Here is a 12,387-nt window from a genome sequence, read left to right as displayed (position 1 = left end):
TTAATTCGGAAAAGTTAGAAAACATGAGGTATTTTTAACTTACGAACTAAGATAAGATAAGATTTATTCATCACGAAACACACATACAATATTACATTTTTTACTATTCCCCCAGAGGCTCTTAGCCACTTACTCACAGAGAGAAGAGCAAAAAGGTGAAGAAAAGAAAATATAAATAAAATAAAAAATATAGAAAACAAAACTAAATAGGCTAATAGATTGAATAGACTAAATTAGTTATGTAGTTCAGTAGATAAAATAGACTCCAATGAAATAATAAGTAAATATATATACATATACCTACATACACGCATATACATGTATAAAAATAGATCAAATAATTTCTAAGAAGCCAAGAATTTTTGATAGTTTTTTTAAACAAACCGAATGAGTGGCACCTTCGAGCTGGTTCGGGCAACTTATTCCTTACAATATGACTCGCAATTAAAGGATTAAAGTCTGACCTTACGCAAGGAGTAAAAGGAACTTGAATATTATTTTTAGTATTGCGAAGATTATAATTATTCTGATCAGGGGTGAAAGAACTGGCTATCGGATCTACCGGATCCGGTTTCTTTGGGGGATGTGGGTAATTCGGAAAAATCACGTATCTAAAACATAAGTTCTAGATACGTTATTGACATAATTTGAACGGATGCACTCTCTTTGGGGGAGTTGGGGTGGGGGGATTTCCAGTGCTTTGGAGAGCTCGGTGTTTCTGGACGGGCTAGGATGATGAGAATTGGTAGGTGTGTCAGGGACCTGCACAAATTGACTTGATAATAGTCTTTTCTCCGATTCGACCACCTGGGGGGCTGGAGGGAGAGGCAAAACTAAAAAAATGAGGTGTTCTTAACTTACGAATGGGTGATTGGATCTTAATGAAATTTGATATTTAGAAGGACCTCGTGTCTCAGAGATCTTATTTTAAATCCCGACCTTATCTGGTGAAATTTGGGGAGTTGGAGGGGGAAACGGGAAATCTTGGAAAACGCTTAGAGCGGAGAGATCGGGATGAAACTTGGTGGGAAGAATAAGCACAAGTCCTATATCCGTGATTTACATAACTGGACTGAATCCACTCTCTTTGGGGGAGTTAGGGGGGTATTAATTCGAAAAAAATAGAAAATTTGAGGTATTTTTAACTTGAGAACGGGTGACCGGATCTTAATGAAATTTGATATTTAGAAGGGACTTATGTCTCAGAGCTCTCATTTTAAATCCTGACTAGAGCTGGTGACTTTTGGGGGAGTTGGAGGGGGAAACCGGAAATTTTGGAAAATGCTTAGAGTGGAGAGATCGGGATGAAACTTTTTGGGGATCCGCTCTCTTTGGTGGAGTTAGGGGGTCCAGTGCTTTGGCGAGTTTTGTGCTTCTGGACGTGTTAGGACGATAAAAGTTTTGGTGTGTAAGTGACCTGCACCAATTGACTTGATAAATTCGTTTTCCCCGATTTGATCATCTGGGGGGCTGAAGGGAGAGGAAAAACTGGAAAAATGAGGTATTTTTACCTTACGAGTGGGTGGTCGGATCTTAATGAATTTTAATATTAAGATGGACCTCGTATCACAGAGCTCTTATTTTAAATCCTGACCGGTATAAAGCCTCTGAATTTTCCTTTTAAATCAATCTATTTATTCTTAGAAGTTTGCTAGAGCTCATACCATATGAGCTCTTGGCTCTTGGCTTTTCCAACCTTGTCACAAGTGCCATATGAGCTCTTAGCTCTTGTTTTTACTATCAAGCAACTGCCTTCTTTGCTACTCCTTTTTCCATTCTACTCCTCCATTCATATTTATATTCATTTGGCTTTCAACTTACTTTGATATTCTGGTTCTTATCCCTGGTTTATTTGAAGTTGCTTTTTATTTCTTAGTATTTTACACTTCTCTATCCCTTTTCTATGCTTATAACTTTTGCTTTTAAGCTGTTACTCCATTTCTAACTCTTCTATTTCCATGTATATTTATAATCTGCTAGGTGATGTATATACTTTGGTATCTCAATGATCCTTTTTGTACTTTCAAGCTGCTGTTCTCTATTTTGTTTCTTTTGCGATTGCCGTTTATTCCATTTATATGTAATTGGTTTTCAGCTTATTTTGACATTTCTATTTTGATCCCTTTTTTATTTAAAATGCTCTTCTTTTTCTCATATTTTTGGTTCTTTTCTCTCCAATCCTTTTTTCCAAGCTTATTTTTTTCAAGTTGTTCTTCCTTTTCACTGTATTCTTTTTCCATGCGCATTCTTTTTTTATTCACCAGATTGTCTATTCATTTTGATATCTCGATCCTCATTGCTTTTTCTTTCAGGCTGCAGAAAGTACTCGAGCTATTGATCGCGGATATAAAAAAACCAAAGAATTCAGCGACGCTTACACCGATCTAAACAATTGGCTTGAAAACGCTGTCAAACCTTTTGACGAAACAGCTCACACCCTTGGCAAAGATCCAGACAAAATCAAACAGCTCCTACAAAAGCATAAAGAATTCCAACGCTCTCTCGGAGCCAAACAACCAACATATGATGCAACAATACGAACTTGAAAACTCCTTAAAGATAGGGCACCAAAAACAGATGAGCCAGCTATTAAGCAGCCGATGACAGATTTAAAAAATAAGTGGCAAGACGTTTGTAATCGTAGTGTGGAACGGCAGAGGAAGCTTGAGGAAGGTTTACTGTTTTCTGGACAGTTTAAGGATGCCCTCCAGGCTCTTCTTGATTGGTTGTGCAAAGTTGACCTGCCTCTGATGAAAGAGGGACCTGTACATGGGGACTTGGATACTGTCATATTCTTCAAGGAACAGTAGAAGGTATTTTTTACGTTTATCTTTTTAAAATTTAATCTCTTCTTTTCTCTCTTCTATCCTCTTCATTTCTATCCTCTTTTTTTTAATCCCTTTATAATATGTTTTGAGTTTTATATTGTCATATAATTTAGCACTATCAATTTTTAGTACATCAATTTGTTTATTTACTAATATTTTTTTTTGTAACTGCAGTCATGTTCCTCAAAGACGAGCATAGAGTATTTTATAAATTTAGGCTTTTTAAATTTTCATTCTCTTTTTTTCTCATTTTTGTCTTTTTTTGCTACCATCTCTCTTTTTTTAAGTCCATTTATAGTATATTTAAAATTTTATATTATTATATAATTTATTACTTTATATTATATTTTATCTGATTTTATTTTATCAAATTTTTTGTTACTGGTACTAGTCATATTCTTCAACGACCAGCAAAGGGTATTTTCTGCATTTATTCTTTTTAAATTTTCAGTCTTTATTCTCACTTCCTTCTTCTTTTCATTTTTTATACGCCCTGCTCTCTTTTTTAAGATTTATTTATTAAGCATTTTTGATTTTACATTTTTCTTGAATATTATTACTGGAGTTTGTTCTTTCTCACTTATTCAATTTAAATTTATCAATTATATATTTTCTATCAGTCTTGTCATATTCATTAAAGACCAGCAAAGGGTATTTTCTACGTTTATGCTTTTTGAATTTCAGTCTTTTTTCTCAGTTCTCCATCTTCTCTGTTTTCTTCTCTGTTTAATTTTTATGGCACTTGGTATTAACCAAGTGACATATAGCAATTGCCAATTCTGTCGGTCTGTCTGTCTGTCTGTCTGTCGGTCCCGGTTTTGCTACTTTAGGCACTTCCAGGTAAGCTAAGGCGATGAAATTTGGCAAGCGTATCAGGGACCGGACCAGATTAAATTAGAAATAGTCGTTTTCCCGATTTGACCATCTGGGGGGGGGGGAGTTGGGGCCGGTTAATTCGGAAAAAATAGAAAAAATGAAGTATTTTTAACTTATGAGCGGGTGATTGGATCTTAATGAAATTTGATGTTTGGAATGATATTGTGGGTCAAAGCTCTTATTTTAAACCCCGACCGGATCTGATGACATTGGGGGGAGTTGGAGGGGGAAAACCTAAAGTCCCGGTTTTAATACTGTAGGCACTTCCAGGTAAGCTAGGACGATGAAATTTGGCTAGCGTATCAGGGACTGGACAAGATTAAACTAGACAGAGTCGTTTTTCCGATTTGACCATCTGGGGGGGGGGGAGTGGGGGCCGGTTAATTTGGAAAAAATAGAAAAAACGAAGTATTTTTAACTTATGAGCGGGTGATTGGATCTTAATGAAATCTGATGTTTGGAATGATATTGTGTCTCAAAGCTCTTATTTTAAATCCCGACCGGGTCTGATGACATTGGGGGGAGTTGGAGGGGGGAAACCTAAAATATTGGAAAACACTTAGAGTGGAGGGATCGGGATGAAACTTGATGGGAAAAATAAGCGCAAGTCCCAGATACATGATTGACATAATCGGAACTGATTCACTCTCTTTGGGGTAGTTGGGGGGGGGGGGGGAATAATTCATAAAAATTAAAAAAATGAGGTATTTTCAACTTACGAACGGGTGATCGGATCTCAATGAAATTTGATGTTTAGAAGGATATTGTGTCTTAGAGCTCTCATTTTAAATCCCGACCAGTTCTGGTGATGGGGGCGGGGAGTTGGGAGGGGGAAACTTAAAACTAGGAAAACACTTAGAGTGGAGGGATCGGGATGAAACATGGTGGGAAAAATAAACACAAGTCCTAGATAGATGATTGACATAAATGGAACGGATCTGCTCTCTTTGGGGTAGTTTGGGGGGGGGTAGGCCTATTTCTGAAAAATAAAAAAATAGAGGTATTTTTAACTTACGAACGAGTGATCGGATCTCAATGAAATTTGATATTTAGAAGGATATCGTGGCTCAGAGCTCTTATTTAAAACCCGACCGGATCTGGTGACATTAGGGGGGGGGAAGTTGGGAGGGGGAAACCTAAAACTTGGAAAACACTTAGAGTGGAGAGATCGGGATGAAACTTGGTGGGAAAAAAACACGAGTCCTAGATACTTGATTGACATAACCAGAACGGATCTGCTCTCTTTGGGGTAGTTGGGGGGGTGGTGGTTAATTCTGAAAAATTAAAAAAAAGGAGGTATTTTTAACTTACGAACGGGTGATTGGATCTCCATGAAATTTGACATTAGAAGGATATCGTGTCTCAAAGCTCTTATTTTAAATCCTGACCGGATCTTGTGACATTGGGGGAAGTTTGGGGTGGGGAAACCTAAAATGATGGAAAACGCTTAGATTGGAGGGATTGGGATGATACTTAGTTGGAAAAATAAGCAGAAGTCTTGCATACGTGATTTGCATAATTGGAACGGATCCGCTCAATTGCGGGGGGGGGGGGGGGGTAATTCTGAAAAATAAGAAAAAATGACGTATTTTTAACTTACGAAGGAGTGATCGGATCTTCATGAAACTTCATATTTAGAAGGATCTCGTAACTCAGATCTCTTATTTTAAATCTCAACCGGATCCAGCGTAATTAGAGGGGGGGCAGTTGAGGGGAACCAGAAATTTAGGAAAACACTTAAGAGGTGAGATCAGGATGAAACTGGATGGGAAGAATCAAAACCTGTCTAAGATACGTGACTGACATAACTGGACCGGATCTGCTCTCTTTGGTGGAGTTGGGGGGGGGGGGTAATTTTGAAAATTGAGGCATTTGTAACTTACGAAAGGGTGACCAGATCTTAATCAAATTTGATATTTAGAAGGATCTTGCGCTTTAAAGCTCTAATTTTAAATTCCGACCAGATCCTGTGACATTCGGGGGAATTGGAGGGGGAAACCGGAATTCTTGGAAAACGTGAAAATTGGGGTATTTTTATTTTACGAACAGGTGATCGTATCGTAATGAAATTTGATATTTAGAAGGAATGCATGTCTCAGAGCTCTTATTTCAAATCCGACCAGATCTTTTGACATTGGGGGGAGTTGGAGGGGGAAATCTTCGAAAAACACATGGAGTGTAGGAATCGGGATGAACCTTGGTGGATAGAATAAACAAATGTCCTTGATACGTGATTGACTGAACCATACTGGATTCGCTCTCTTTGGGGGAGTTGAGGGGAGGGGTTCAGTGATTTGGCGAGTTTGGAGCTTCTGGACGTGCTAAGACGATGAAAATTGGTAGGCGTGTCAGGGAGCTGCACAATTTGACTTGATAAAGTCGTTTTCCCAGATTCGACCATCTGGGGGGCAAAAGGGAGAGGAAAAATTAGAAAAAATTAGGTATTTATAACTTACGAGTGGGTGATCGGATCTTAATGAATTTTGCTATTTAGAAGGACATTGTGACTCAGAGCTCTTATTTTAAATCCTGACCAGCATTAAGCCTCTTATTTTCCTTTTTAAACCAATCTATTGATTCATAGAATTTTGCTAGAGCTCATACCATATGATCTCTTGGCTCTTAGCTCTTCTCGCCTCGTCACAAGTGCCATATGAGCTCTCAGCTCTTGTTTATTATTTATTTTTATTTTTAATGTTTTATATTTTATGACTGTAGTTCTATGTGGGCTAAATTTTATAATTATTGATTTTTTTATCTCTTTTTTTGCTACTATCATATTCTTGAAAAACCAGCATAAGGCACTTTCTACGCTTTCTGTATTTACACCCTTCTCTCTTTTCTTCTCTTTTTTGTCAACAATTAATTTTTTTTATGTTGTATTTGCTTAATTGATGTTATTGTTTTTTAAATTTGAAGTTTTTGGAACAAAAAAAAGAGGATGTACAATGTTATTTTAAAAAAAAACCCACTAGGTATACAAAATGTAAGAATAAAAATCTAGAGTTAATCCCGTTGCAAGAGAACCAGTCATTATAAGAGGCAAAATATTAACGGGAGAGATAGAATTGTCATATCTTTATTAATTTATTGATGGTTTTGCTACAGTAAGTCCTAATTTTTCTCGATTACGTTTTATTACTATTTGCAATCAAAATGAAACCATATTGACTGAGTTATACTTTGCTGTTGACTAATCTTAATTATGCTGATATTAACATGGGACGATAAATATGTTTCTTCTTCACCACCAAATATACATACATCCCCCACCCCAAGAAAAAAGTCCCCTCCTTCTCCTAAAATAATCCTTACTAAAAGTTTCAACTCGTTCCCCTTGGTGTTGGACAAAAGAGGGTTAGATTAGCCACATCATTTTTTTTATTTTAATACATAACTATAATTTAGTGTTATTTTGATATATTATATAATAAGTACGTAAGCATATACTATAACAAGTATACTTTTAATAGAACCTATATTAAAGTGGGACAAATTTAAACTTATTTGGCAGAGAATTGCTCCCGGCTTATGACGATGCACGATTGTGATAGAGTTAGAGCTAATGGACATGGCCAGTTATGATATGATATATTTTATATAGGGATATTAATAAATTATATAGTTTATATTGAATCTTTTTTGGCCTCATATTTGACGTTTTTACATGAACAAATATATCTGATATTGATTAATTCCCTTTTCAATTCATAGAATTGTGAAGATGAATTTAACGGCCGATTATCACAAGCCAACCAAGTTCGCAAAACTGCAACATAATTGCTAACTAGTGCCACACCAGAAGATGCTGCTTCTGTTCAAAACAAGGTCAAGCAATTAGATGAATCATGGAATAAAGTGTCTGAAGCTGCCCAAGCTCGGTCGGATCGCCTCGAGGACGCCCTCACTAATGCTGAAGAGCTGCATAGACGAGTTAAAATGCTTTTTGACTGGCTAAGTGATGGGGAAATGGAATTGAGGTACGAAATTATACTAATTGTATTTGTTGTACTTACTGCTTGTAAAAGTGAAAAATGTAATATGTCACCATATTTATAGGTGATGACTAGAATAGGGTATTATTCATATTAGCATAGACTATAGGCCTACTGAAGTCGTTAATGTAGAATTATCTGTTTTCTAAGAGGAACACCGGCCCCTTCCGTGAGTTAGAATAAAAACATATGCCAATTGTACGTTTCGTGGCTATTTGAAGATTGTTTTCTTAGTTCTAAAGATAATCCTATTGATTCTTTCTGCTTCAATTATAGTTTTGATTTATTTTATTTCTAATTTGAGACGGGTAGTACCATAGCATCGCTTACAGTATGCCAAAAGATAACATCAATTATTTTTTGGTCATTAACCATTTATATTTTTTTAACTCGTTTTTTTTCAGTTCATTGACATTTTATCACATAAATTTGTGAGCCATTTTTTGACCACTTCCATTTTCTTAATCGGTTCCAAATTTTATTAGTATATGCACTTCCAACGAAATTGCAATTCAAAATCAAATAATTTTCCCTCTTGTAAACTCCCCCTTGTAAAAATAAAACAGCATAAACAGATGATTGGGCACAGCAAAACTTATTAAACAAGCACTATTATGCAAGACTTGGTAGCCCAGCGATAAGAAAACATGCCTGTGGCCACGATAACTTAGGTTCAAACCTTATATAAGATAATTTTTAGTGTTTGAGGCTAAAAAGTTGAAAATGATAAATATAAAAGATTTTAATAACTCAATTCTAATTTCTTTTATCTCTTTTTCCTCAACTAACTGACTTTGAATTTGTGCATTTAAAATCTAAAACTTAAGAATTAAAACTTAAATCATTTTTATATCTATGTTATGTAAAGGTCAATCAGTTTTGCGCACCCTGTTTTCACTTGTATTCAAAGATTCTGGAGAAAAAACTGTTTTCTACTTTTTAGTATATTTTTAAAACGAGTTTATTTTATCTTATAATTCTTATTTTAGAAGCCAATTTGGTCAAGTCCATTCTAAAATGTACTTGATAAATTTTCCGTCCTAAGCCAAATTAGCTGACACGTTCAACTCTGCTCCTTGTTGGCTAGAATTGATATTTGTTATAATTATTCGTGTTAACGAAGATATGCCTTACCTTAACTGGAAGATTATTCTGTGCAGAATTTTCAAGATTAGTTCCAGCAGATGTTTGATACCATAAACATAAAATGGATTGTGCCTCTTTTTTTTTATTTTCTTTGTTTTCCTAGCACCTCGTCAACTAGTTTCTGTACGGCTTACATATCAATGGACTAGAGCCAAACTTTCAATATATTTTATAATTTTTCAGATTTAATGGCCAGTTGCTAGATGATCAAGATGAATGTGTTGATCAAACTGGTGACCACAATCGTTTCTTTGAAGAACTAAATGAAAAGGAGCATGAAAAGAATGACACGTTGGTGTAGGCCAATGATATTCTTTTAAAGTGTCATCCAGATGCAGTTAGTGTTATACGACACTGGATAACCGTCATCCAGTCTAGGTGGGACGAGGTTTCAAATTGGTCAAGACAGGTAAGGGAAGTACTTTAAGTATTCAACTGCGTCAATGGTTAAATACGGCACATGTTAATATATTATAGGTTATGAGTTATTATATTATAGGCATTATATTTTACTGTCGTTTGCCAGGCCTTCTCCCGAAAGGAGTGGAAAAGTATGATTCATGGTTCACTGATGACTCATGTTCAAAATCTGAATAATATGAGTAACTTAACAGATTGGGAACTGGCGATAGTGTTGACAAAAAAAAAAAAACCTCAACGCCATCTAGCGTTTGGTAACTAAATACTACACAATTTTTTATTTAATATTCGCAATTATTTTTGGAAATTATTAGGAATTAGAGCTCTTAATAATTTTGCATGCAAAACTTAGCTAATTGAAAAAAGAAATTAGATTGATTAGGCATTATTCTTAAGTATTGCATACAGAATAAAAAAGTTAATAATAGTACGATTATTCTAAAGGCCTTGTTATTAAAATCAATTAAATTACTATTTTAGCCCAAGCAAAATACGTTTTTGTGTGTGATTTTTTTAAGAAGTGAAAGCTTATACACGAACACTGTTCCAAAGCTTGTACAAACACATAAGTGGTCACAACGCAACTAATTATGTAGTAACTACATAAGTAGTCAATGTTACAAACACCAACGAAGTACTTGGTCCCGTTTCGTTAATATTACTTGTGATTGGTCGTAGGTTTATTCCTTTTAGGTTCTTACGGAAGTTACTTTTAATTATTTAGGGAATATTACTTGGTCACGAAGCTAATTAATAGACATTATTCAATGTACGCTTCAGTTCTATATTTCTTTCTATTTTAATCAAAGATCTTATCAAAATAATTTTCTTATCAACTTGATGTAAAGAAAGAAATTTCATTTTATTTTTTTCTATTGAATGCTTGGTTTTGGCGTCCTGGTTTTGTGTTGAAGATCAACTAAAATTTTGTTTTAATTTAATATGTACGTCTTACGATTATCGTTTGTTTCTACCTCGTTCTCATTTAGAGTTTTTCTTTTTTATCTCTCTCTTTCTTTCTAACTCCACTCCCTTCTTATCTCTTTCCTTGCCCCTCTACCCTCCGTATCTCTCTTGTTATTCTAAGACTAAATAACTTCCAGAGAGATCATAGATTTGAAGAACACATTAAACAGCTTTGCAACTCAGACGAACTCCTGGAAGAGCTTCTTAGTTGGCCTACAAAACAAGAAAACACGTTAGTTGATAGGGACGCTGAGCCTCTGCCTGATCATATACCCACAGTTGAAAAACTGATAGAGGAACACAACCAGCTGATGGAGGAGACAGCAGCTCGTACGCCTGAATTGGATCGAGTCTGTAAACCAAAGCAACAACCCAAACTGAGCATGACGAGAAAGCCATCTAGGACGCCAATGTAAGTTCTACAATTACTAACTTTAGATAGGATAAATTACAATTTAAAACTAATAAGCAAATACTGCTACTATTGCTAACAACGCACAGCAACACTTAGCAACCTGATGCCAATACATCTGCCCAAGCTCCTCCATGACAATATATTCAAAACTTACCTCTTTACATCATCCCAAGAGGTTCGATTTTCCTGCAACCTCCTTACGACCGAGTTCCTTACAACCTCCTCCTACCCATATGGGAACGGCCTGCGTTTTGTTTGGCCAAGAAGGACGATCTTTCGCAATCTGTTATCCTTCATCCGCAAAACAAGTCGTAGGGATCTCAACCTTTTTCTCGTTATAGCCCTAAAAAGCGGGACTGAACTCCATTTTGGGTACAGCTTACTGTTTGAAATCCGATCAGTCCGATGAGCACCCAAAACAATCCTTAGACAATTCCCCTGGAAAATATATAGAAAGTCCTCCCCCGTCTTCCAAAGAACCCACATTTCAGAACCATGCTCGACCAGTATCATCACTGATTATCATCTCCGATATTCTAATTTTCGTTCGAAGACTTATCTTCCTATTCTTACAAAAAATTTCTTCCGAAAAACCGGGACATTACTAAGGCAGAAAAAAAATGAACAACCAGCATCATCTAGCCATACTAAGCTAGGGAACTAAGTGCCCATTGACAATGAGATTGTACTAATACTGAACTAATACTGTAATATGGGCCTATAAAATTTATTCATACAATCACCCAAAAGTTGAATAAAAATTTTAATTGGCTCAAAGTAGCGCTAGTTAAACTTCGGTATTTGACTAAATCCTCTAGCCTGCCCATGAACTTGCAAAGGTAAGTTGTACTAGGTGCGTGGTTATATTAATAAAATCTCATTGTGAATAGGATTTAAGTAGAACCTAAGTAATAAAAAGTAGTTATTTCAATGTTCAGTTTTTTATGCTGAAGATAAGAAGTTTGCCAAAGGATAAAATAGGAAGGCCTATATTCGTGTACATTTATCGAAATTGGCCTTGCCTTGCTCTGCTTATTGTATAATCAACGAAGAGTATTTAGAAACAAACTATTGTGTATAATTTTTGAAATTTATAGTGAAATATTTTTTCTGCTGTTTAAATTAAAATTTATATTAAACTAGTTTAAGTTTGATTAAATTTGATTATGCTATGATCTTGTCTAGATCTGCTGGGTAATGGTCCATTGTCATTTGAGCCATTGTCAAGTTATCTCGGTTTTCTTTTTCTTTCAATTTTTTTTTAGAAGCTGCAACTAGCTTTCTTTCAAAACTGTTTACAATACAAAAGATAAAAAACTTAATTTATTTTAAATCTATGTCGGAGCGCCGAAAATTCAAATTGTATGCGAATGCACCCTAAGGAACCCGAAATTGAAGTTTACAGTTGTTTTTTTAATCTTTTTACATGATTTTGTCTATACTGTAAGTGTGAAAAAAATACAAAGGAGATGGGTCACTCTTTACTAAATCAAATAATTTACAATATATATATTTATATATATATATATAAATAGTAAGATGGTAAGATAGTAAAATAGTTTACTTTTTTTTACTATCCCTCCTGTATATCATGCCGCAGGATTCAGCGCGGGATGTTGTTATGTTAAAGTTTTTTTTTCACATTTGACATTAAATAGACAAATAGATTAAATTAAAAAATTATTGAAGCTTCAAAATACGAAAGATCCTCTTTTAAAACAGCCGTTAAAGCTGTTTTTTT

General features: G+C 35.2%; 1 long non-coding RNA gene across 2 annotated transcripts in view; it reads left to right on the top strand.

The window, feature by feature from the left end:
* Window positions 1-10,720, top strand: part of LOC136042355 (uncharacterized) — a 129,509-nt gene extending 118,789 nt beyond the window's left edge. The window contains exons 2-5 of one of the 2 annotated variants that reach the window (XR_010621277.1): window positions 2,313-2,813; window positions 7,419-7,684; window positions 9,029-9,254; window positions 10,369-10,720. This is a non-coding gene — a long non-coding RNA (uncharacterized LOC136042355). The remainder of the gene's footprint in view (window positions 1-2,312; window positions 2,814-7,418; window positions 7,685-9,028; window positions 9,255-10,368) is intronic. The other variant, XR_010621276.1, reaches the window with a different exon arrangement.
* The last annotated feature ends 1,667 nt before the right edge of the window (window positions 10,721-12,387 follow it).

This window comes from Artemia franciscana, unplaced genomic scaffold (assembly GCF_032884065.1).
Source record: "Artemia franciscana unplaced genomic scaffold, ASM3288406v1 Scaffold_1170, whole genome shotgun sequence".
NCBI lineage: Eukaryota > Metazoa > Arthropoda > Branchiopoda > Anostraca > Artemiidae > Artemia > Artemia franciscana.
Note: the sequence above shows the minus strand (reverse complement) of the source record. Positions and strands in the feature narration are given on the sequence as shown.